We start from the raw sequence: 23,698 nt of genomic DNA on the forward strand, positions 1-23,698 counted from the left end.
CTCCTGCATCATAAGCTCCATATGAGCTGCAGCATCTACCAGGTGTCTATACTCTCGAATATAAGACCCACCAACTCTCAACTTGAGGCCCCGCCTCAACTTCCGCTCAAACTCATAGCAACGGCGTTCCTCAGACGCCACCAGTTCAGGTGCAAACCTAGACAGACTGGTAAAAGTAGCCTCAAACTCGGCCACTGACAAGCCCTGCTGATTAAGCCGGCTAAACTGATCCCTCAGCTTCTCCCTAGCTGCTGCTGATAAGAACCTCTCCTGAAAAGCATTCACAAATGCCTCCCAAGTACCACCAACACGAGCTTTCTCGTACTTCCACCATTGACCCGCATCTCCCTTCAGTTGAAAGGATGCCAAGGTCACTTTCAGTGCTCCGTCCTCGATGCCAAGCATCTCAAACGTCTTCGTTGTCTGTTCGAGCCATTCATCTGCCTTAAGCGGCTCTTTAGGATCCCCGATAAACTCATCCGGATTACACCGGAAGAACTCCCTCTTCAAGAAGGAAGGCCCTGTCTCAGCTGCCTGATTCCCAGCTCTAAGAATACCTAAAGCTCCTGCTATCTCTCTGGCCAAGGCACCCATAGCCTGCTGACCTACTGGCTCGGCCACATTGGCCTGCCCAACTCCCTCCTGTACTGCCGGAATCTCACCCGGTAACGGTACTTCCTGCCTCGCAGGTCTACCACGCCTAGCACCTCTTCCTCGTCCTGACATCCTAATAAAGGCAACACAGAACATTAGCACATTCATAGGTGTGCCGAAACTAATCACTCACGTCCTAATACATGGACAACTGTAATTCACTCCACATAAGCACATAAACACATAAGCACTTACGAACTTCATTTCCGGATAATGATAGTCCCGAGACGTTACTAGAGTTCCGGTTAGAAACAGCATTGATCAAGTGCTTTTCCAACAAGACTCCCAGAAACTCAAGGATCCAATCAACATCCTAGAAATTAAATCCCATACCCACATAGTCACATAAGCATGTTATCAAATAAACACATAGCATATGGTACTACTTCTACGTCTCTATCAAGCGAGACAAACCCATTGTGATCCTAATCACTTCCCACGTACCCAAAGTATTCGAACCCGGTACGCTCTGATACCAAGTTGTAACGCCCTCAAAATAATAACAATAAACCCATTAAATAAGACAAGCGTTGATATATAAACTAACCACATTCTTATATCCATCAGAGTCTATTACATATGCATTACATGTTAACATCAAAACAAAATGCCCTACGGGCTTACAGCTTTCCAAGTTAATACTTGGTTACAACAAAGAATTCTAACTCGTTTACACATTAAGCCCTTGGCTTGAAATTACATGTAATACATCAACAGTAAAACGACAAAGCTATGTCCGCCACTAGCCTCCCAGCTATGTCCTTGGGGGTGGCATGCTTCCTGTACCTGAAAATGATATTCCCGTATAGGGTGAGCCACAGCCCAGTAGAAATACACTAAACCAACCATGGACAATGACTAAAACATTAGCAATTGATAGTTGGTCAACACTGATTCAATCACATAAATTACATATTTATGTTAACGACTTACAAGTCCCAATTACTTTTCATTTTCCCTTTTTCAACAGATAAGCATGCTAGCTCTATCATCATTTCCACAGATATGTATAAAAACTATATCTCACATTCAGATAAGCATAAAAGCTATATCCACATTCTCAACAGATATGTATATCAACAATATCCACAGATAAGCATACAAGCTGTATCCACACTTCACAACAGATATGTATATCAACAATATCCACAGATAAGCATACAAGCTGTATCCACACTTCACTTCACAAAGATAAGCATATGAGCTCTATCTTCACTTCTCTAGACAAGCATATGAGCTCTGTCTACGGAGTACATCCCCTATCTCCTCCAAATACCTAACCGGTTTAGAGGTCCATCCCCTATCTTCCCCTAAACCGCGGAGTACATCCCCTATCTCCTCCTCTACACATAACGCATATAAACACATTGGTTCTATATACAATCACACAATACAAACAATCAATGTATTCTAGCAACTGTCAAGTTCCATAACACATTCCATTGATTAGTCTCAGTTTGCCTAATCAACATACATTGTCTACAACAATCACGACTATCCTCCACCGATAGCCCAAAGCAGTTATTTCTAAAACAGAAAATAAATGCACAAATGGATATTCAATCAACATTTCATTTCCTCATTTCTCATCAATTAATTATCCCAATTAATTAAACAAGGTAATTAGGCCATTTTCCATAATTACCATTTCAACCCTTAGGTCCCATTTTCATCAATGATTCAACAATCATTCCATTTTCTTCATGCCAAACATGCATCTAGGTTTATTATGAATGAAACCCCAACCTTTGTAAAATTACACAAAAGCCCCAAACTTTCACAAAATTACCCAACCAAGCCCAACATCTCAAAATACCAAAATTTAAAGACAAAACCCATAGAGAGGAGTAGGTTATCCCTACCTCAAATTCGGAGTCCCAAAGGAGAAGACGACAAAACCCAACGTGCTCCAAAACCCGAGATTTTCATATTAAAATGAAGCCCTCGACGATCAACAACTTTTTTGTAAAGGCCAAAGGTGAGTAAATCACTCCTACTAGATCAAAACCTAGAGAGAAGGTAGTATCTAGAGTGAGAGGCTCAACAATGGTGTTTTTGGAAAAGTAAGAGAGAGAAGAGAAAGCAAAAAGTGATTTGGAAAGTCACAACTTCGGGTCTTAAACCCAGTCTTCCGCTCGAGCGTAAAACACCCCGCTCGAGCGTCCACTCACAGACTTCCGCTCGAGCGGCCAACCTCCCGCTCGAGCGCAGAATGCACTCGCCCAGCACTTTAGCAGAACCAGGCCTCCGCTCGAGCTCCCAACCCTACGCTCGAGCTCACAACACTGCACAACAAGATACTGGATGGACGTAATCTACGCTCGAGCGCCAACACCTCCGCTCGAGCGTACAGGCCAAAAATCTGGGCAACTAGTTTTGGTTTCTAAACTCAACCAACCTGTAACAAACCCGCTCAACACATCCTATAACTCACATACAAAGTAAGAAAGGATGTAAACAAGATAATAAACAACTACCAACATCTACGGACACATGTCCGGATCACTATACAACAAGGGTAAACCTGGGATCGCTATAGATCAAGAGGAAGTTTGGAAATCAAGAAGTTCAATCTTTCTTTGGAAGACAGGTTTTGCTAGGCCTAGTTGGCCAGCTGGCCTATTTGGCCGGCCGATTAGCTTCTTTTGGACAAGACGGCATTGTTTTCCAATGTTAACCAACTTCCGGTGGTTTCCATGGAACATGAAACCTTTATTTCATTTTATTTTATTTTATTTTGAGTGTATTGTGAGATTTTTATTTTGTTGTAATATTATCATCCTCCCCTCTAATTTGGTTTGTAATAATTTATTCAAAGTGTTGTATTAATTTCCCGCCTCACTTCTTTCTATCCCGTTCTTTTACTTGCTTTCCTTATTTGTAAATATGCATCATGTTTATTTTATTTTATTTTTTGTCATTATATCCATGCTTTGCATCTATGTTTCATGCATCTTGATTTGGCTAAGTTTGCATTTGTGGATTTAATCAATTCCTATGTGATTATGTGTGCTACCTCATGTTCTTGAGATGATTCACAAGTCATATCTTAGAATCCGAATCTTTAGTTGCATCTCATGAGTGAATTGCATTAGGATTTTGCATATAAGATCATGCATGTTTTACTAACTTTGTTTTGTAGCTGTTTGAGGGACGTCGGTAAATATGTAAGTTTTTATGCTTTGACATCCCGTTTGTGTGTATTTTTCTTATTATGTTTAAGCATCCTACCATGTGGCTATTTGCTTACTTGATATAACTGTATGAATGCCAATGGATAGAGGTTGTGTCGCTTAATTTGGAATAGTGTTGATTTTCATATTTGTAAACTCAATTTATTTAGGTTGTACATCTCCAAAACTCTTTCAAAACTACATGAAATCAAATTATTCCAAAATAAATGACATAGTCTACACTTGTATGCTTCACATAGTAATTTTTAGGATTTATTAAATAATCAAAACATGAACATATAAAGAAAATAAAATTCATATCATGATTTAGTAGAGGTCGATCTTTGATCAGTTGTGTAGGGGTGCTCATTATTGACCTTCCCCTCTCATACCTAAGGTTCTGAGCCAAGTATCCTTAGTTACAACGAATAATGGCCTTGGCACAAGTCATGGGTTTCCTAATTTTCCCAAAATAAATATTAGGTGGCGACTCTAAGATCTGATGACGCCGTCCATTTCTGGAAAAAGGTTTTTGCAATAAAATGGATTTTCTAAAATTTGCCAAATCTGGACTCTCATCTATGTTTCACATTGCACTCGTGAGACTAGATCAAAGAGATCGAGGGTCTGAACAGTTTAACGTGCGCAGGTACCCCCCGAGCATGTTACACATAGTCAGTGGGAGGTTGTTCGGTTGAGAGAAATCTTTGTAGATTTACTCCCAAAAACTAATATTTTGTGCATGAATTAAATTAAATTTTGGATAATTGTCACTTGTGGCGCAAGAGATGATTACAAGCATAACGGATTTTTGATCTTGCAATTAGATTTTTGCAACAAAATTATATTATGCTAATCAAATTAATCCCAATGCGAATTTCTCTCTAAATTGACTTAGCTTATGAAAGTTAATTTGGTTGACCTAAACTTAGTAGAAATGTTCAAATATGAACAATGCAATCATATTCTTTAGATAAACAAAAAGTCTTGGAGACTTTAGATCAGACTTTAATTGAGCCATAGTAAGGAAACATGACTCAAAGTTGCCGTGGTTTTGTTGCCATGTTTGGCACAATAAAAACTGATGTGTGCACTATGGTTAGCGACATGCTACATAGTTTTGATTAGCGAGTTTTTGGAGTTGTGAAATTAGTGAGCCCTCAATAGATTTGTATATGATCTTGACTATTGAGCTTGCGCGGATTGACTTTGTAATTTGACTTGTAATAATGTTCCATCATTGGATAAAGTAACATTCAAGAGTCACGTCATCCAAGAAATGCGAGCTTAAATGAATTTGTCATTAAGTGTAAGATGAGTAGCCAGTATGAGCAGTGTTTTGCTCTCTACCCAACTGTTGGGAGTGGATGGAGCAAAATTTCATGCACTATAATAGTGCACATTAAAGTATCACTTGAAGTTAAAAGATTAGCGCTTAGTAGCAGCAAAAATCTATTAACACTAAGTGAAAAGATTAGCGCCAAGTGGCTGCAAAATCTGTTAACATTGCCAACTTGTCTAAGTCTGGACACTTATTGTTTCCACACTTGAGTGTGAGACATGAGGAGGTGCTTCTTTGTATGATTCCTTAGCTAGGCTAACATTTTTGAATAACGTTTACCACTAAGCGGAAACGTTGCAGTATAGGAATGAAAAGGTCAAGGGCGACAAGGTTGTTATGGCTCTAAGAATTTGACGCATCGCTTGTGAGAGCATTGTGTTGAATTAGACTCTTTAACCTAATTCATGCTTAAGTTACTTTAGGAGCTATCATAGTATGATAGCTTATTCTCTCCTTCTTGTGGATAGTAGAATTAATTGCAAGTAACTATGAAGCGAGAAATAGAGATGGCAAGATGAGTATCGTCATCTTTCAACTAGATACAGTAAAGTGTATATAGAATAAAATTGACTTGAAGGTGCAGGGGATTAGCACTTACTAGTTAAATTTGCGACTTAGGCGTGCTTGATATCTCCATGACATCCTTTTATGATCTAATGAACGTGAATTAGTCGTGATTCATTACCTAGTTGGGCCTAAACCTTTAAAACTTGTCTTCGAGGACTCACATATTAGGATGATTGGAATTAGTTTATGACTTTGGTCATGAACCGGTGGATTATTATACTTAATCACATTAATGAGAAGATGACATGGATGGTTTGAGTAGGCCCTCTCGAGCCCACTCGCTTGTGACATCCTGCTCTCATGTGAATATGTAACTTTGTTTGTAGTGGTTGCGCACAAGTAAGTAGGAAAGCCGCAAAAGGGCATTTGTATTGGCGCATTTAGTCCACTATGATTTTTGTGAATAGATATGTGTAAGGGTATGATAGCTAGCCTCAATCTTGACACATTTATAGATTATGATACGCATCTTAGTCAAGGCTATTTGATCTCCCATAAGTCAAAAGTTTTGGGATGATTTTTGACAGTGCACACATGAGGTCGAGATCAATCAGATAACAACTTTCGTGCTTTTAGTTTTGACTAAGGTGGTGAGTATCTATTTGAGTTATTTTTAGAAAGCTTTGTGAAGAGAAATTGATGCTTAGAAAATTGATTATTCCTAGTACTCAGCAACACAATGGTGTAGTAGAGATAAGGAATTAAGTATTGTTTATGTTAGGTGGATGATGGTGCAAAATGTTTCCCAATTGGGAATTGCACTAGTTTGTTGCCTATATCCCTAACTAAGTGTCCTCCATATCAGATTTTACACTCCATTTGAGTAATGGGTTAGCGAAGAGCCATCTATGGGCGACCTGTAACCGTCAAGCAGCTTATCTTTATTTTACTTTTCATAAGGTTGTGAAGCTAAGACCTAGGGTTCTATGGCGCATTATTGTATGTTGTCATGTAAACCCTCAGGGTCATGTGCATATAAGTAAGCAGCTTTGTGGGAGTGTAACTAAGTGACATAAAGTTTTCTTAGTAAAGGTGACATGAATAGAGTTTTGGAACTCTATAAGATAGAGAATTCTAAGCATAGCGCTTTATGTAGCCTAGTTGAGAATGGAAAGAAATTTCCAATATCCTAGGGACAGTGGGAGCGATGTGCCTACTAATGGATTACTCCATTAGAGAAGAATACTCTACATTCTTAGTTGCGTGGCAGCGAATATGAAAATTTTCCACATCATCACTGGGTGATTGAGAGGGAAACATTCATGATTGCTCCGCTAGATGATAAAGAGCCTAGGATAATGCCAAAGGCTCTAGTCCCCTGTTTTTTAGAAAGTGGATCAATGTCGCGCAGTTTAAGACAAAGTCTTTGAGGATTAACCATTTCTATAATTTGGTTGACTTTCCATTATGACGTGAAATTGTTCTAAAGTTATGCGCAATTTGGATAGTCATTGTTAAGGCATAAGGCTGGCGAGATACCAAAAAGTCACACCATTGAGGAAAGTGTAGACCATGAAAAGACTTCCTCCTAGGGAGTGAGGTTATTTTGACTTAGGCTATGATTGACATAAGTTCGGAACATTGATTTGTGGACGTTGTGACCCAACTTCTTATTGGAGAATTGGATAAGTAGATCTGTAGGAATTTACCTTATGCTTTTATGGTGAAAAGTTAAGAGCGCAAAACGGTTGCTAGCTCCAATAAATCTTTTTTAGCCTAAAATAGTTATCCAAATAGTGGTTCTTAGATTTCGTCGAGCCATGATAGGCCAACGATGATCGATGAAGACCACTGAGGCATGATTAATGGTCCAAAAGATGTTTTTCCTTACTTAGTCATTATGAGCCAGGAATTTATAAGGTTATCGCCACCTAGGGTGGGATGTCCTCTGTTTTAGATATGATGGACATAGGTGATGTAATTTATATGCTCGGATGTACGATCCTTAGTGATTGTTTTGTGAGAATTCCTGGTTTGTCTTTGATGACTTACATAAGGAATATCCTAGAATGATTATAGTTATAAAATTAAAAACCCATTGGCATACCTATCGGTAAAAACCAGAGTCTTAGCCATTGTGTGAATCCTCGAATTGTCTTTGGGAGAAACAGATGACCTATATTCCTTGATTTTTTTTTTTGTTGTAGGATCCTAAAGTACGTTATGTGGGCGTATTCGGCATGATGAGTGTTATCTTTGGTAAATGGTCAACTGAGTAGTTTAGACATTGACCTTGCTCATTAGATTGTGGATAGAATGCTTTACTAGTAGTATATAAATTTGCCCCTTGTAAGATTCAATGCGCTAGTTGGGCGCATCTTGAATGAAAGAAATTGGTCACCAAAATATCTTTAGAGAGGTAATTGCGCAAGAGACAGTGATTTTGAACCACTTCATGTGAGGCACGCATGGTGGATTCAGTTGTATATGCTTATCGCAAAAGGTGCTGATAAGGCTTATGTTTGGAATTTAAAATTACGCAAACTGTGGTTGTGTTTTTTAAAATCAATCACTTATTTGTTATGAGATGATGAGATGATGACACTATTATGGTTTGTGTTATAATGATTAGCAGATGATGATGTTAGCAGGCAAAATTGGCTCACCCACACGAGCAATCACCCTTGGCGCTTGGGAGCGAGCAAGGATGAGCCTAGTGGTTTATTTTTATTTGGAGCCAAGAGAGGCTTAATTATCCACTATGTATGTCGCCTTGGTTACAACCAAGATGAGGTAGTGTTAAAGACCAAACATGGATATTAGTACCCACTTTCCATGTTGTGCCTGTTATGATTAGCTAGATACGAGATCTCATTTGGCACCTAGAAAGCAAGCAAATAGAGAATTCGGGTTAGACGCTAGAAAGCGACATGACTAAGATCTGTATGGTGTATCGAGTATGACGTCACTCTTTGGAAGAGTTACACCACCGTAGCATGTATTCACACTAGATGTGCTTGGCGACCGAGTAATGAGGTGAGAGAATGGATCCCTGTTTCCTCGCCGTGTGAGTCTTACCTGTCATTATTGATATGACTTTCATTTATGTACCCTTTTGTGACCTTTGATTATGTCATAAGGTAAGGGGTTGATGTTCTGCTACTTTGGTATGTTGCCTACGGTCATGTATGATTCGGCCTTAAGGGACATCACTGGGAAAGCGTTCAATCCTAAACTAAATGGCATGAGGGCAAAGGGAAGATCATCTAGTATTACACCACTGTTGTATATTCACTGCCGGCAACTCACATCGCTCTGTATGAGAGGCGGATTGAGTGTGAATATATTGCAAGAATTGAGATGGTCAAACATGCTCTTTTTTTGAGGGATTAGAGATGTTTTTTGGACTAGTGTAATTAGATGGGTTTGGGGTATATGAGACACTATTTCTATTCTTTTTGGGTTGATGTCTCTATGCTGGCTCATTTTGAGTTTCTAGTATAGAGCTCCCATATGCAGGTGTTTCTCAGCGGTCGCACGATTCATTAGCTAGTATGTGATTGTTAAATATTTGGGGAGATTGAGATAAAGATGTGGCAGTATCATGCCAACTCATGTGCGACTGAGAGATGTTAAAAATTGGGCTAGGTATTAGACCCAGATTTGGGCGCCCATATGGCATGACCCATGACCAATATCAGATCATCTAAATAATTTGATTTTTGAATTTAAATTATTATCTATCCTTAGTTTTGGATAGCCCACTATCTTATATCGTACATCTATCATATCTTATCAACAAATATGGATAGATAGTTAGATAACCTTTATATCAGATACGTTATATATGGGATGTGAGATGATTAGAATAACGATTGATATTTTTCCCATACTCTTTCTCTCACTCTCTCCTATTTGTAAAACAATCAAGCCTTTGCACTGTGACTGGTGTAAGTGATACTCATATTGTGGTATCACTCCATTGCTGGATGTTCGTAGTTTGTGATTTGTGAAGCATGTGATTTACCCACATGGTTCGTCGTTTCGGATTCCATCACCTAAGGTATGGCTTGAATCTTTTTACCTGTTGCGTTATCTGTATCTTACAATTAGTGATTTGGACAAATCCGATGTGTCACAACCGATAGAAGTGAACTTGTTTTTGCTATTTGATATGGAGAATGTGGAAAGGTCGAGCGATGCACTGTCGTGTGATAATAGGCTACTAGTAGAGTCATAACATTCATTGGCTATGAACGGCATGTTGATGCGTAACTCACCCTCCTCAAGCGATATATTTGTAACAAGGACATTGCCACAATATGGCTGGGAATCATTACAATTAATCAAGAAATTTTCATTGTGATAACAATCCTTTTTCCTGCCAAATGGGTTTGAGATGCTTAAATTCCCGCAACTATTCATGTAGCCAAGATTCTTCAAATCTGCTTCTGTTGGTGGTATTGCAATTGTTGTTGGTGGTGTTGCAATTGTTGCTGCTGATAATGAGAATATCACCACCACTGCTACTTGTACTTGTACTAGTACTAGCATCATGATGATGGGTTGTAGTTGCAATTGCATTCCTTGCGAGGAAGCCAGGGCTAGCTTGCCTCCTGGAAAAAAGCTTTTTTGTATTCAAAATTCATATATAATTGTCAATTGTGAAACATTTCTAAGCAATCATGAAGAAAAAGTATTCCAAGTCAATTAAAGTAAATTAGTGCAAAATGGACAACATAACTTATTGGAGTGATCTGCAATACAACTGTATGGATTGTATTCACCATAATAAAAAATTAAAAAATCAAATTAACTATGTCGGTTGTATCAATGTAGTCTTGTAGTTCTTATTGTATTAATTTTTCCCTATAATATTTTATATTGTGTTGATTTAGTTTAGTTGATAAACATTCGCTAATAAAATAGAAAAAAAAAATATCCATATAAATTAGATATCAATTTCTCAATGACTTTTAATGAGTCTACATATGTCGATTAATTTCAATCAAATTTCTAAAGAGATCTTATTAATTTGATTAAATTGACACAATATAAAATATTTAAAGGTAAAATTGATACTTGGAGATTGACTCTGTGTGGTTGAGTTTTTATAATCTGTTTGTAAATTTTTTTCAAAAAATTACATACTAGTTTTGACAAAAATAAACACAAAACAATTATTTTTGAAAATTTTAAAACTATTTTCATCCCACAAAAGAAAAAAATTATATAAAAATAATGAGTTTTTAATTTTTTTTTTCTTTCTTTTACCAAACTATTTTCTTTTTGAAAAAAAAAAATTCTCAAAACTTGACTGGAAAGAGCTTGTTCATGATACCAAACGCTAACCAAAGCATACAACTTCAAAAGGAAAATCATGCTCTTATGATAGAACAAAATGTTTTCAGAAACCAAAAAATGATAGTACTAGAGAGAGATCATGCAATATGACAACCAAAACCAAATCAAACCCACGAAGATGTCATGCAAATGAGATGCAAACACTAGAATTGGATCAATTGAACAGTACAAATGCCTACCTTAGAAAAAAAAAAAAAAAAAAAAAAAACCCTTTAAAACAGTTTTCTTGGCTTGGAGCAGTCTCCTCCCCACTTTTGCTTTTGTTGGTTGTAGAGTGCTTGCTTTTGAAACAGTTATATATATAGGGATTTGTTGCTTCGTTTTGCAAGACTACTCTGGGTGTTTGTTTGGACTTTTTTGAGCTAACTTATAGCTTCTAGCTTTCGAAAAGCTATTTTAGACTGTTTAGTTAAACTTATTTCAAACAGTTTCTGATTCTAATAACTTATTTTAACTCAAAAAAACTGATTTTGAGAAGCTGCTCACCCCTTACTTCTGATTATCAGCTTTTGCTGTGGACATGTTAATTTACGGTTATATTCTTAGATTTTTTTTATTTTTTATTTTTTTAAAAATAGAAAAAGACCCAAATGGACTATAGATTATTATTATTATTATTATTATTATTATTATTATTATTATTATTATTATTATTATTATTATTATTATTATTATTATTATTTATGAGAAATGTAGACAAGTAGTAAATAACAAAAAATAAAAGTTAATTGAAAAAATTACTTCACATCTTATTTAACAAACATTACTCAACAACTTAAATCTATAATCCAATAGCTACACCAAATAGATTAACAGTTTCTGATTAAAATCATAATCTATAATCTGTTAGGTTATAATCTATAATGTATTTTAACAGTTACACCAAATGGGGCCTTTGCTTGTTTAGTACCCTCTTTTGTATTTGTCCTTAATACCGTAGTGCCTACTTGTTTTTATAGGGTTCTGTGACCATAAAATTTAGGGGAATTTACAAATGAGTGTAGTATCCTAAAATAATTATATATTGGTGAAAATATTTATAATATTAATTATTAAAGTGTATAAAATTAGAGTATTTGGCCAAATGTTTGCATAGCACCCTTTATAGTGTAAGATTTCGGGTTCAACTCCTATGAAAAGGAGTTTGATACCCTTTTTGTTGGTTGGTCCGTTTCTCCGCATTATGGGGTTGTAAGTGATTATTAGTAGTTATTGGCCTTGGCTTAGTAGGTTTGTTAGACTTTGTTAACTTTCTATCAACCATTAAAGGGATTGTATGTAATTATTAGTGGTTGTTGGGTTTGACTTAGTGGGCATGGTAGATTGGTTATTAGACTTTATTAACTTTATAATTATTGTGTGTTAGTGGTATGTTTGATAATGCAAATATTTTAGATAATGTAATTATTCTCTTATCTATTGATACACAAATTTTTTTATATTAAAATGTATAAAATTTATCATGAATCTGTAATTATTTTTCAAAATTAACATTGACCTATTTTTTCTAGGGGAAATTACATTTCAGTCCAACTATTCAAAAATAATTATAAAATTATAGAAAAAGTTTATGATTTTAATTATTAATATTTATAAAATCAATAAGTCTATGCATACAAATACCAAACACTGAATGTGACACATATGTCTCACATGGGGTAAATCTTACATGTAGGTCCCATACTACGTATTGGATTATCAAGAAAATAAAGCACATGAAGCTTAAAAGAAAAGTTCTTCAGGCAAAATTGTGGATTAATGTTGAAACAACAACTCTCTAGACTAAAGAGATCAACCCAAGAAGTGAACAAAATTTTTGCTTTATTAGAAGAGCTCAAGCAGGCTACCAACAACTACGATGACAATAAAATTATTGGCAGAAAAGATTTTGGAACAATTCATAAGGGAATTCTAGCAAATAACATGACAATGGCCATCAAAAAATCGTCAAATTATGAATCAAAGTAAAATAAAGCAATTCCTCAACGAGGTAGTCGTTCTTTAGCAGATCAGTCACAGGAATGTGGTCAAACTCTTAGGTTGTTGTTTGGAAACTCAATTCCCTTTATTCGTCTATGAATTTGTCACCAATGGCACTCTGTTTGATCATATACAAAACCAAATCAAGGCACCTAATATATCATGAGAAAATTGTTTATGAATGGTTGCTGAAATTGTTGGAGTATTGTCATATTTGCACTCCGCAATGTGAAGTCTACGAATATACTCTCAGATGATAACTACACTGAAAGAGTGTTGGACGTTGGATCATCAAGGTGTTGGAATAATCTTCTGTGTACAATAAATAAATTGAAACAAAATCAAATAAATAAAATAAATAACTTACAGAATTTATTTTAACGAATCGAATGAAAATTTAAAGACCAAGTCGAGTGTGTGACACGCTGTCCTTAAAACAGATTCGCCCCGCTACGGTGCTTATGGTTAAGTGGCGTCTATCTCCCAAGATACAATGATCTTCACAAATTTGTAGTAGCACTCCAAACAAATTTGTTCGGCGAACTAGAACCTTGTGTTCTAATACTCTCTTTAATTTTCTCTAACACTAGAATGAAGAATAAAATGCAAAGGAGAAATATGGACTGCAAAAATGAATTTTTTCTGACTGTTTTTTGGATATCAAGACTGCTGGAACAGATCTGAATTTATAGGCAAAAATTCTGTCCCGAACAGATACATACAAGAAGTGAACAGGTGTGAAACAGATTTGAATAGATGCAATTTGAATTCAAACAAATCTGTAACCAATATTCTGAATCTGTTTGGTAGTTACAGATTTGTAACTGCTAGGCAATTATAAACACTATTCAAATAGTTTAAAATGCAGAATTCGGACAGAAAAGGCATCAAACATGGACGGAAAAATTTAAATTCAATTTTGGTTACAAATTTGAATTTAATTTCATTTAGATTTTTTTGAAAAAAATTCAAATAAATTTTGTCAAAAAAATTAATATTAGAACTGACTTGACCCACAATCCACACCCGCGCGATGCACGGCTCGGCCAGATGGACGGACGGCGGCGCACGAGCGCGTGTGTGGTGGTTTGAGCCAAGGTTTCATTTGTCCATAACTCCTCCCTTCTACAAACTTGGGGTGCCCCTTGGGGCCCAACCCAAGTGTTGCAATCTAGAGCTTATATACTCAACAAAACTCTCTTAAAGTAGGACAACCTATTTCAAGGAAACCAACATTTAATTCTTTAAATGTCCATTCCACGAACCCGAAAACAACGTCAAGTTCTCATTCACTCATAAATGGTTTTGACGAACCGTCTTTACTGTGTGACTTGCCACGTGGCAAGGAACACGTCACTTCTTCAGACCCACCCCAAAAGACGTTTGGGGCCCACTCCATTTTGGGCTCAAAGTTGGCCTAAAATAAGCCTCATAAACCAAATTTTCCAACAATCCCCCACATGAATGGAATTTGACGGAGACAAAATGCAACAACATGATCTAAATACAGAGAGTACAAAAAGTGGAAATATTCTGCAAAGGATAGGTAGCTTTTGGCTTTGAACCTTCCCTTGTGAGACTCTATCGGATTTACCAGCTAACCAGTGAACATGGTGTCTTGAATTGTTCAGCCGTTTGTGTAAACCAAGACAATAGAACTCACACAGTATATCCCCAGACACAGTTTAGTTCTCATTATTGTATTCATTTTGGTCCTGAATAACCTGGTCTTTCATGAGTGCTTAAGAGAATTGTAGCCCTTCACAAATCTCATAGAACCGGCCCAGTTCACACTCACATAGGTGATTCTTATGAAGAGTATCCTGCCATACTCCACTAGGTTTATCTAGATATAAGAATCATTAAAATTTTACTTAACCTAAAATGCTGCAGACATCACTATTTCATCATAAAAATGGTTAGGAATTGGACTCCCCAGTGATCCTTATGAGTCATTCACAACTCGGTTGTCCCTTTGAACCTAGATCTTGGGATGTCCAGTCAACTAGGTTGGGTTGTCGTTGTGGTAACTCTTATTTAATAGGCTTAAGTCCCATTCCCCTCGATGAATTCTCAACTAACTCTCTTGTTAACCCTTTGGTTAGTGGATCCGCTATGTTGTCTTTAGACTTCATACATTCAATGGAAATAATTCCATTAGAGAGTAGTTGTCTCACAGTGTTATGTCGACGACGAATGTGTCGTGACTTACTGTTATACATATGACTCTGTGCTCTACCTATTGCTGATTGACTATCGTAATGTATGCATATAGCAGGTGTAGCTCGACTTTTTTCGCGCCCCTTTCGGAGAGCTCGAATTGGTCCTACAGTTCGGACTCCTGTCACGGTTTTGAATCTAGTATCACAAGTGCAATATGAAACTGATAAACACCAAAGAGTCCAATCCAGGAAATCATTTTGGAAAATCGGTTTTGAATCAAATAATGCCAAAACTGGACTGCTTTGCCAGATTACAGAGCCGCCACCTAAATATTTTATTTTGGGGGAAATTTAGAAAACCCTAACTCGTGCCAAAGGCAATGTGTCCGTCATCACCAAAGTTGCCTCAGCTCGAGAACTTGGGAATGAGAGGGGAAAGTCCTGAAATGAGCACCCCTACTCGCCCGATCAAAAGATCGGCTTCTACTAATCATGATATGTTCTTTTATAAACATTATGTGTTCTTATTCCGGTTATTAACTAACTTTACTATGTGACGCACACAAGCAAGTATAGACTAAATCGCGAGAATTCGAACATTTCAACTCATGTTTGCTTTTGAAAATTGTTTGAAGTTGCCACCCTTAAGTGGGCTAAAACTCGGATTTTCCATCAAACATGATGGGCTTAAAACATGATTTGCCACAACAAAGTGGGCTTAAAACATACATTCGTCGAATTGTTCCAATTCAAACAACAAAACCTTCATCCACAGGCACTCATGTAGTTTAGCATTTAAGCAAATAGCCTCATGGCAAGCATGCTATCATGGAAACATGGCAATCTCACTCATGCAAGCATGCTAAAGCATAAAACTCACCGAGTACTCCAAGCCAAAACAAAAACTAGTTAGAAACAATGCATGATCCCAACTATACAAGATGCCTAATGCAACACATGCAATAATGCAGTTAATAGGCTCAGCTACTAATATGGCATACGAAGCAACTTGAACAACATGCTTTCAAACACGTATTCAAAGAAGTATTGAAATAACGATGCAGTTTGAATGATGAGCCGAGCCTTGGTGCATGCAAGACAAATGAATGAATGCAATCATGCAAGTATAAGGTATGCTAATTGAAAATTATCCCTAATCTAACCATCAAAAGCAATTAAATAAAAGGGAGAAAGACGTGGGGTTGGAAGACATGCACACACACATGCACACTTATTCCAACATTATGCCCTCGCAAAGGAGGATCCAAATGAATAGGCTAAGCTAATCTAAGCTAAGCTAATTATTATAACACAAAACTAATTAACTAACTATTCTAGTTAACTAATTGTTACAAACCAAAGTAAATAACTAGCTATGCTAAGCTAATTAAAGCAATTAAACTAATTAACTATCTAAGCTAATTAAATAATTATAATTACAACATGATATTTAATTGACTATTCTAAGCTAATTAAATATTACAAAACGAATTAATTAGCTAAACACTTTAACTAACTAATTACAAAGCAAGTAAATTAGCTACCACTAATTAACTAAATAAAGCAGTTAAATGGCCTCGAGGGCGAGGGACGTATGCATGCTCTGTTGCTTCACCCGAAAATGCCATTGCCTTGCCATCGGATACCTCTGTTTGCACTCGTTTTGATCACTGAAAATTGTACCAACTCCCAGAATGCCTCTGCTCCAACTCAGGAGCACATTTGTGCAAAAATTGACTGGTGGCCGGTTGGCTACAAAAAGTGGGTGTCGACAACCTCAATTGGCCGGTCGGCCACTAAAACTGGCCAGTTGGCCACCACATCCTTGGACTTCTCCTTTTGCTGCAACAAAGAGCAAACAGAGGCAAAACAATGTATTTTCACGGAATGTGTGTACTGTTGCCCTTCCTTATCATTGTGCAAACTCAAAGGAAGGTAACTCTTGACCTTCGAGCCATCAACCAAGCATTTTCAATGCATGATGGATAGAAAACCAAGCTTGTACAAGCTTAATGAATGCACAAATAAGACTCGAAGGACCACCACCCTATCATGCATGATCAAGGATGACAGTGACTAAGAAAAGTGACACGTTTCATCACTTTGAGTATGAAACGTCCCATTTTTCTTGTGTTCGGATTAACGTCCAATCTGAACACATGCAATGCAACACAAAGATGCTTAATCTTGCCTTTTTTACTTTGTTCATTTTGTTTACTCATTTTACATTACCGATTAGTCCTTTAATCGATTAAGTCCAAGGTGAGAGTCTTCTAAAGAGAAAGAAGTGTCAACCAAGGGATGATTTAAGGCAAGAGAAAGGGCATGCCTTTGGTTTGTAGAAACCCTCAAAGGAGGATTAAAACCATTAAGCGTAAACTCTATCTCAAGCTTAAAGGATTCCAAACTTGAAACAACTCTCAAAACCGATTGAAAATGAGACAAATAAGAGTGTGACAGAGATTATGATGCTGAGATTACATGCAAAATGATACTACAACATGCAAGCAACCCAAGCATTTCATGCTTAAAGCTTTGAAACAATGAACTAGTGAAAACCATTACACTATGGGCATGCAATACAAAGCTCAAAAGGTACAAACACTTCAAAACTGTCCTAAAACAGCCTAAAAGGAGTCCTAAAACATGCTTGAAGTAAGCTAAAGATAGCTAGAATAAGAGGCCAAAACATAGCACAAACTAGACTATCAAGCACAATTGCATTACAAGCATACAAAGCAAGACTCAAAGGGCCAAACCAGCCCAAAACAGATTTAAAACTAGTCAAAACAATGGCTAAAACATGCTAAGATTTAGGTATAAAAATGCTAGAAAAACATGCTCGCATGTTAGCTTGCAAACAAGACTCAAGAGCAACTCTAAAAAGCAACAAAAGAGTGAAACAAATGAGCATTTGACAGAGCTATATATACTGAAATTACATGTAAAAAGACGCTACAACATGCAACCAACTCAAGCAAAGCATCTTTAAAGGCCTAAAATGCCAAGCTAGTGAAGCCATTTGCACTACAACTATGTAAAACAAGGTTCACATGACCAAAACAGCCCAAAACAGAGCTAAATCATGCCAAATCAAAGGCAAACACATGCTGAAAATAAGCTAAGTTAGGTTACAAAAACATGCTACCATGTAATGCTAACTAGGCATGTAAGTAAGACACAAGGAGGGGAGGCTAACCCCTCCAATTTTAAACTTCAAAACATGTTTTCCACCACTGAAATAACTCTGAATTTCAGTAGTTTAAAGGCCTAAAAAGTTTGATTTGAAAGCCTTGAAAGATGGCACAAAAAGCTATATAAGCTAAGGAACAAAAGGGAGAGACAACCCCCTAATACAAAATAGGCTCAAACCACCATTATTATGACTGAAAAATAGAGGTTTTTATAGTTGAAAACCAGCTCAAAAACAGTGTCAAAAGATGGCAAAACAAGTATGGAAATTAAGCTAGCAAAGAGAAGTTTTACCTCTTGAAGGGAAAACACAACTTAAGCAACAATTTGAGCTTAAACCACCTTCTAGAGCTCAAAGGAAGCTCCAAGAGAGCTTCAAGAAACCTCAGCCCAAAGATGAACCACTTTGATCAAGGATGTCTAGGCAAAAGAGAGGTGTATCTCTACTTGTATGCACAAAAAGGCAAAAGAGAGAAATCTAGAGAGAGAGAATTGTAGAGAGAGAGGCTCCCAAAATTTTCTAACCTTGTAATATGAGAGATATGGCCTCTATATATAGAAAAAAGAGAGCCTCATGTCGAAAATATCTGAAAATGGGACAGCTGGAGCAGTGCAGAATAGCTTGAGGAGAAATATCTGCAAAATATCTGAGTTTTGGACACCAGTGGCCAACCGGCCATCATTGGTGGCTGACCGGACACATCTGTGACCGACTGTACACACCCGTGGCTGACCAGCCACTACTAGTGGCCGACAGCAAAAATCTACTCTCCAGATCCAACTTCAAATGGACATAACTCCTTCATCTGGACTCCTTTTCAGGTCATTATTGTGCCTAAATTGAAGCCCCGAAAGTCTTATTTCCAATGGTGGCATCCTCACATCAAAATTTCAAGTGTGAAAAAAGTTATGCTCATTTTAGTGAAGACTGCTCAGTTTCGGTCTTACTCGGATTCATGCCCAACTTCTTCCAGCCATATCTCCATCATCCGGACTCGGCTTTAGGAGATTCTTAAGTGTAAAATGAAGCCCCAGAAGTATTATTTCTAATGGTGGTGGCCTCATAAATTAAGTCCAAGTGTACAAACGGATAAGGTTGCCCTGTGCTCTCTTAACGATTTATGCCCAACTTCTCTCCCAACTAATTTTCTTCTCTCTCCTCCAATTTTATTCAACTCCAAACCTTTAAACAAGATGTTTTGAAAGATTTTTCAAAGATTTCACCTCTCTTCCATTCATTTTCACTTTGTCCTTGCTCGGTTTACCGAAAAGTGCAACATTTAACGAAATGCAAGCCTCGGAACATCATAGAATCATTTTCAAAAATATTTTGAAAGAGGGGGTTTTAAGGTCTCAAAATAATTTTGGTCAAAATAGTTTTGGTCCAAAAATGGGGTGTAAGGTTCGGATTTGATCCTCTCCTTGCCAAAGAAATCGAACATTTGCACTGCACACCCTTCATTACCAAGTAAGCAATCAGTGGCGCCCAAGTCTTAAGGGTGGTAAAAAATGGGGTGTATACAACAGGCACTGGTTTTGGCCATATTGGCATATCTTCATGGAAGTGGCGAAGCCATTTTGCTTATTTCCTAGCTTTATCTAAAGCTATGAATTCTGATTCCATAGTAGACCTAGCTATGCAAGTTTGTTTGGAAGATTTCCAAGATACAGTTGCCCCACCAAGAGTAAAAACATACCCACTGGTGGACTTTGAGTCTCTAGTATCTGATCCAGTTTGCATCATAGTAACCTTCAAGTACTGTTGGATATCTAGTATAATTCAGCCTAATGTTACGAGTAAATCAGAGATATCTTAAAACCCTTATAATTGCTTTCCAGTGTTCTACTTCTGGATTACTCATATATCTACTTAATTTACTTATTGCATAAGCTATATCCGGGCGAGTGCAGTTCATCAAGTACATTAAACTTCCAATAATTTGGGCATACTTTAATTGAGAAATACTTTCCTATATATTCTTAGAAAGAAACAAATTAACATCCATAAGTGTTCTAGCAAGATGATCATTATCTTTGCTAAATTTGTCAAGTATTTTCTCAATGTAGTGAGGTTGTGACAAAGCATATCCTTCTGATGTTTTGATAATTTTCATACCAAGAATTACATTAGCAATGCCCATGTCCTTCATATCAAAATGTTTATTCAACATTTTTTTGGTAGTTTTAATCATGTCATTATTACTACCTATGATGAGCATATCATCCACATAAAGACATACAATGACAAAACATTTGTCTGTGTTTTTAATATAAACACATTTGTCACACTCATTAATTTTAAATCCATTTGACATTATTCCTTGTCAAATTTCTCATGCCATTGCTTTGGCACCTGTTTTAAACCATATAATGATTTAACCAATTTACACACTTTCTTTTCTTTTCCTGGAACAGAAAAATCTTCTGGTTGTTCCATGTAAATTTCTTCATCTAACTCACCATTTGAGAAAGTAGTTTTCACATCCATTTGATGAATTTCTAGATTGTACAAAGACGCAATAGCAATTAGCATTCTAATAGATGTTATTCTAGTAACCGGTGTGTATGTGTCAAAATAATCTAGACATTCTTTTTGTCTAAATCCTTTGACCACAAGTCTTGCCTTGTATTTGTCAATTGATCCATCCGCTTTCATTTTTCTTTTGAAAATCTACTTGTACCCAAGAGGTTACAACCTGGTGGTAAGTCCACTAATTCCCAATTGTAATTTTGCAAGATGGATTCAACTTCACTAATGATAGCTTCTTTCCATAAAGGAGCTTCAAGACTGGACATAGCCTCTTTAAAAGTTAAAGGCTCATTTTCTAACAAATATGTTAAAAAATCTGGACCAAAAGATTTTGAGGTTCTAGCACGTTTACTACGCCTAAGTTCCTCTTCTTCATTTTGATCTATCTCTTGCTCTTGATCTTGTTCTTGATCATTACTAGTAATAGCATCAAAAGATCTTTTATTGTTACTAGTCTTTTGTCCAATCTTATTTGGAAATACATGTTCAAAGAAAGATGCATTTCGAAATTCAATAATAGTATTTACATGCATTTCAGAATGTTCTGATTTATGAATCAAAAACCGATATGCACTACTATTCTTGGCATAACCAATGAAAATGCAATCAACGGTTTTAGGACCTATCTTAGTCTTTTTAGGACTAGGAATAGCCACTTTAGCCAAACACCCCCACACTTTTAAGTATTTGTAGGATGGTACTCTTCCATGCCACAATTCATAAGGTGTTTGATTCATTTTCTTCCGGAGTACTTTATTTAAAATATAATTAGCAAAAAGTATTGTTTCCCCCCACAAGTTCTAAGTTAATCCAGAACTTATTAACATGGCATTCATCATTTCTTTTAAATTCCTATTTTTCCTTTCAGCAATTCCATTTTGCTGAGGTGAGTAAGGAGCGGTGGTTTGATGAATTATTCTATGTTCTTTACAAAATTCACCAAAAGGTGATTCATATTCACCACCTCTATCACTTCCTAGTTTTTTTTATTTTATTACCAAGTTGATTTTTAACTTCATTCTTATATTGAATGAAAGTTTGCAAAGCTTTATCTTTGGTTCGAATTAAATAAACATAACTATATCTAGTATAGTCATCTATAAAAGTGATATTTTTTTCCACCTCTAGTTTTAATTGATTTAAAATCACAAATGTTACTATGAATTAATTCAAGTGGTTTCGTACTTCTTTTAATTGAATGAAAAGGAGTTTTGGATAATTTTGCTTCAATGCAAATTTCACATTTATGATTTGAATTAATGTCAAATTTAGGTAAACATTCCATATTAATTAATCTACGTAAAGATCCATAATTAACATGTCCTAGTCTACCATACCATAAACTTGAAGATTCAAGCAATTAAGAAGAAGATGTATTTTTATTAATAACTGAGGGTACAACAGTCATTACATTCATCTTGAAAAGGCCATCAGACATGTAACATTTTTCCACATACATCTCATTCTTAGTAAGTACAAATTTGTCACTCTCAAATACTAGCCCAAACCCATTCTTACTCAACAAAGATCTGGAAACAAGATTCTTGTGAATGTTTGGTACATACAGCACATTGTTGAGACTGAGTTCCTTTCCAGATGTCATCTTGAGAACAATCTTCCCTTATCCTTCAACTTTGGAAGTTGAGGAGTTGCCTATAAAAAGTTGTTCACCGTTTTCCACTGTAGAATAAGATGTGAACATCTTTTTGTCGGCACAAATGTGGCGAGTAGCACCAGTGTCCACCCACCATTCTTTAGGATTTCCGACAGGATTTGCCTCGAAAACAACTGCAGAAAGATTGATGTCATTTACACCATTGGAAATATTGTTCACTTCGGTCATATGGGCTTTAGCAGGCTTCTTGCTTGTTCTTTTTTTGCTTTTGCCTTTGCTACGACAATCTTTGGCCCGATGTCCCTCTTTGTCACAGATGTAACACTTGCCATTAAACTTGTACTTTTTAATTTCCCCTCCTTTAGAGCCTTGTGATGAACTTCCTCTAGAAAACTTTCATTTCTTTGCTTTTGGAGCATGTTCCACCACATTTGCCTTAAGACTCCATTGGATGCTTACCAGCCCGCTTCTCTGAATAGCGATTGTCTTCCTCAATCCTCAAATGCACAATCAATTCTTCTAAAGACATTTCTTTACGCTTGTGTTTGAGGTAGTTCTTGAATTCCTTCCAGCCTTGTGGTAATTTCTCAATTAAGGCTGCAACTTGGAAGGATTCACTAAGAGACATGCCTTCTGCGTGAATGTCATGCAGAATGAGTTGGAGATCTTGAACTTGGCTGATCACAGTCTTAGAATCAACCATTACAAAGTTCAGGAATTTGCCAACCACAAATTTCTTTGAGCCGGCATCTTCCGTTCTGTACTTTTTCTCCAAAAACTCCCAAAGTTCCTTTGCTGTCTTGATAGGACTGTATACGTTGTATAATGTGTTGTCAAGTTCGTTCAAGATATAGTTCCAGCAAAGGAAATCAGCATGTTTCCAAGCATCAACTGCATCAACCACTTGCTGGTCGGTTTCATCCTCTTTCAAAATAAGAGCATCCTCACGGAGAAAACGAGCCAGGTTCAGAGTTGTAAGATAGAACAACATTCTCTGTTCCCATCTTTTAAAATCAGTTCCTGAGAACTTCTCTAGCTTCTCACCGTGATTTACCAGTACTGTCACAACATGAGAGGGGGTTGGCGCAATTGCAGCTACCGCACTAGTACTTGTTTGGGCATTTGTTTCAGTAGCCATAAATTCTAAATTCTAAATTATAAATAAAATTATAATTAGAA

General features: G+C 36.7%; 1 pseudogene; it reads right to left on the bottom strand.

Annotated features, from left to right (window-relative positions):
* The window catches only part of LOC114277958 (wall-associated receptor kinase 2-like), an 81,242-nt pseudogene extending 58,194 nt beyond the window's left edge, over nucleotides 1–23,048 (bottom strand).
* Between the last annotated feature and the right edge of the window lie 650 nt (nucleotides 23,049–23,698).

This window comes from Camellia sinensis, chromosome 12, assembly GCF_055761805.1.
Source record: "Camellia sinensis isolate YWXY chromosome 12, ASM5576180v1, whole genome shotgun sequence".
In the NCBI taxonomy this organism is placed as follows: domain Eukaryota; kingdom Viridiplantae; phylum Streptophyta; class Magnoliopsida; order Ericales; family Theaceae; genus Camellia; species Camellia sinensis.